Below are 4,199 nucleotides of genomic sequence, written 5' to 3'. Positions count from 1 at the left end.
CTTGTTCTTGTAGTAACAGTCAGTCTGCCCACATTGCTTTATATTCCTCCCGTACGTCTTTGTTTCAAGAAGTATCCTCTGTTCTTCTAGCCACTCCAGGTTGGTCTGCTTGTCCTTTCAAGTGGGAATTTCCTAACTCTGGAGATCTGGATGTGATTCAGGCTTCCACCTATAGTCCCATGTATTGCAGAGGCTCCATCTAATTGGTTTTTAAATGAACTATGTGTAGATGAAAAAAAAAATAAATAAAGTCAACCATTAGTTAGAAAATTGATCCTTACAGTTTTCTGGGATTCTCAAGGGCCAGTACTGGAGTACTATCAGGAAAAAGGCTCAACAATCAACAGTGATCCCTAAGGTGAGCTGCTCACTGAAGAGCTGAAGCCTAAATTTTAGATTAAATGTGGAGGACTGCTAGCCAAGGGTGTTGTGATCTTGAATTACAATGTATGTCCCCACAACTCTGCCCACATTGTTGACACTCTGCAAAAACTTTGTTTTGAGGTGTTACAGCATCCTCCTTATAGTCTTGATCTTGCTTCTTCGGACTTTGACTTTTTTAGCCCCATGAAAACAGTCCTTTGAGGATGACGATTCACCTCTGATGAATAAGTGAAGACAGCAGTGCATTTGTGGCTCACAGCTCAGCCTAAAACATTTTAAAATAAGGGAATACAAAAGCTTGTTGATAGATGGACCGAGTGTATTGAAAAGCAAGGAGATTATGTCAAAAAATGATGTATTTGTCTTTTCTAAAATTTGATTAAATTCTACAGTCAGAGTGCGGATAATTTTTGACTCAGTCTCCTATTGTTTTCTGCCTCCTTTAAGTGGGGCATAATCTATTAGTTCCCTATGTTCATTTGAAGTCTTTCCTAAATCCATGTAATTTTGTTATATCCCTCATTCCTAATCAATCCAATTGCATGTCTGTATGATTAGAGTTAAAAGGCCTTCTTTTACTTTACTAGCTACATTGCTCTAACAGGTATTCTTATTTGAAGATATGGAAAACATTGCTCCTGTGACAAGTGTCATCAGGGGCCTCCAGGGATCGCTGAACAAAACAAGGTTTTGTGGTAGCTGGAGTAGGGTTCTATCGGGTCTAGAATGTGGTGGCTCCATCGGATAAGTACTGAAATACCTACTACAAGGTTGGCAGTTTAAGCCCACTAGCCACTTTGCAGCAGAAAGATGAAGGTTTCTGCTCCCACAAAGATTTACAGCCTTAGAAATCTTGTACAGAGTCACTAAGAGTCAGAACCGACTCCATAGCACTTAACAACAAAACAGGGCATCCAAGCAATCAGTCATGAAGCGCTTACATCAACAGATTGAGTAGAATTTACTCAGAACCTTTTTTGGGGGTGGAGTAGAGCAGAGGGGAAGGTGGTCACAGGAAGTCATATTATGGAGTACTTCAGTCTTCCAGCTTCTCTTTATTCTCTCATTTGGAGAGAAAAGTTACAGACAGTATAATTCTGCTCTATCCAGCTCTCATGAACTGGATGCTGGGATTGTCTAACCAGTACACTTTTCATTCCCCCTTATTAAAGAACCCACTTTGTTTAGGCATCATTTTCTCCTCCACCTCTCCTCTACAACTCACAGCCTCAAGGTGAGCTGCAACTCCATCATTTCAAGGACAGAGACTGCTTACCTTTGTCAGATATTGGGTAATAAATGGTTATGTGATCTGGTTTGAGCCAATGAGGTAAGGAGAATTTTGCTGGACTTCTGGAGAAGGACTTCTTCAGTTTCTAACATAGCACCTGGCATCAGTCAGTTTTTTCCTTCTATAACTGCTTTTAACACGCAGCTATGAAGCCAGACTATTTGCAGAGCACAGAAAGGGCATTGCTGGAGGGCAGAGAAGGTAAGTGCATAAACAAAAACATAATACAACAAAGATACATGATATAGTCCCTGTAAAAATAGCACCAAACCATCTCTCCCACAGCATTTTCTATTCATGCTGGGTATGATAATTCATTGCAGTGACATCAAGGAACTAAGACATCGTACTAACAGTTATGGGGTTTATCAGAGAAGTTAACAGGTTATAATTCAGGGTCAGAAAAGCTCAGGGCATAGTTCCTCCTGTCCGGATAGCCTCTCCTCAACCATGCTCATGTTGTTGTTAGGTGCCATCAAGTCAGTACCAACTCATAGCGACCCTATGCACAGCAGAATGAAACACTGCCTGGTCCTGGGCCAACCTCACAGTTGTTGCCACGCTTGAGCCCATGATGCTGCCACTTGGCCAATCCATCTCATGGAGGGGGAGGTCTTCCTATTATTCTCTGGTCCTCCACCTTACCAAACATGATACCCTTTGCCAGTGACTGGTCCCTCCTGACAGTATGTCATAAGTATGAGAGATGAAGATTGGCCATCCTGGACTCCAACGAGCACTCTGGCCGCACTTCTTCCAACACAGATCAATTGGTTTTTTGGGCAGCCCATGGCACTTTCAGTATTCTCCTCCAACATCATAACTCAGATGCGTCAATTCTTGTACGGTCTTCCTTACTCACTGTCCAGCTTTTGCATGCATATAAGGTTACTGAAAATATCATGGCTTGGGTCAGGCGCACCTTAGTCCTCCAGCTGACATCTTTGCTCTTCAACACTTTAAAAAGGTGTTATGCAGCAGATTTGCCTAATTCTGCCCAAGTAATGTTAGGAAACTCTTTTAGGGATGCTGATAACTGCTCCTAGGGCACACCATCCCATCATAAGCCTTAGCCTGAAGGCATTTGGCTCTAACTCTTTGGGTCATCAAACCTAGCTTCCCCAATTAAGTGCCTGGAAGCACCCCACTCTGCAATCAAGCCTCCTGCTCAAAGACACTTAGCTTTACTTACTCTGTGGACTGGGAAGCCCACTGCCCTATCTGGTGCTCTGACTCTTGGTTTTGCTGCTGCTGCTCCTCTGCCACTCCTCTGGTGCCAACACTTTCTGTCCCTGGGTTGAGGAGGTTCAATGCACAGTGATCTTGGAGTCCAAAGGATGCACTTAACTCCTAGCTCTTTTTCTTTGATGGTAGTGAGCTTCCTACCTCCTCCTTTTGAGATGACTCATACCCATGTTAGAGTTCCAAGTTTTTACAATTATAAACTGTTAACATCTACAGCTGAATCATGCTATCTTATCAGTATCTTCTCCCACCTTCTCTTACCCAGACCAATCAGGAAGAGTCATTTGGTGGGAGTTACAAAAATTAAAGCTAGAAGACACATATTAAATAATGTACTATACCACAGTCATCAGGTAAAATTTTTACAACATCCTTACTTACTACTGTGTCCATTTTTTTGCCATGGTTCATAGCGCTGCTATGAACATAGGTGTGCATTTATCTACTCGTGTTATGGCTCATGTTTCTTTTATTTTTATTTTTTATGGCTCATATTTCTTATGGGTAAATACCAAGTAGAGGAATTGCTGGATCATAAGGTATTTCTGTTTCCAGCCTTCTGAGGAAGAGCCATATTGCTTTCCAGAGTGGTTGGACCACTTTGTAATCCCACCAAAAATATAGGAGGGTCCCAGTCTCTCCGCATCCTTGCCAGCATTTACTGTCCTCTCTCTATATTTTTAATCTTTTCTGTTATTGCTGGTGTGAGATGATAACTCGTTATTTTGATTTGCATCTCTCTGATGGCTAGTGATCATGAACATTTCTTCATATGCTTGTTGGCTGCCCGGATCTCCTCCTTGGTGAATTGTGTCTGTTCATGTCCTGTGCCCATTTTTTAATTGGGTTATCTGTCTTTTTCATGTAGTTTCCTATATATTTTAGAAATGAGTCCCTTATCTGATGTGTTGTTGCAAAAGATTTTTCCCATTCTGTGGGTTCCCTTTTTACTCTTCTGATGAAATCTTTTGATGTACATGAGTTTTTAATTTTTAGTATGTCTCAATCATCTATTTTGTCTACTTTTGTTTGTGTAATTTTCAAAATGTTTAGTAGTCTGTGTATACCCTGAATTAGAGCCCTCACATTTGTCCTTATTTTTTCATTGATGGCCTTCATAATTGTGGGATTCACATTTAGGACTTTAATCCATGTTGAGTTGTTTTTTGTATAAGGTGTGAGGTGAAGGTCTTGCTTCAATCTTCTGCATATTGTTTTCCAGTTCTGCAGCACCATCTGTTGAAGAGACTATCAATTCTCCATGCGATATATTTAGGTG

Source organism: Chrysochloris asiatica, unplaced genomic scaffold (genome assembly GCF_000296735.1).
Source record: "Chrysochloris asiatica unplaced genomic scaffold, ChrAsi1.0 scaffold00028, whole genome shotgun sequence".
In the NCBI taxonomy this organism is placed as follows: Eukaryota; Metazoa; Chordata; class Mammalia; order Afrosoricida; family Chrysochloridae; genus Chrysochloris; species Chrysochloris asiatica.
The sequence above is the reverse complement of the archived record's forward strand: the minus strand, read 5'-3'. Positions refer to the sequence as shown.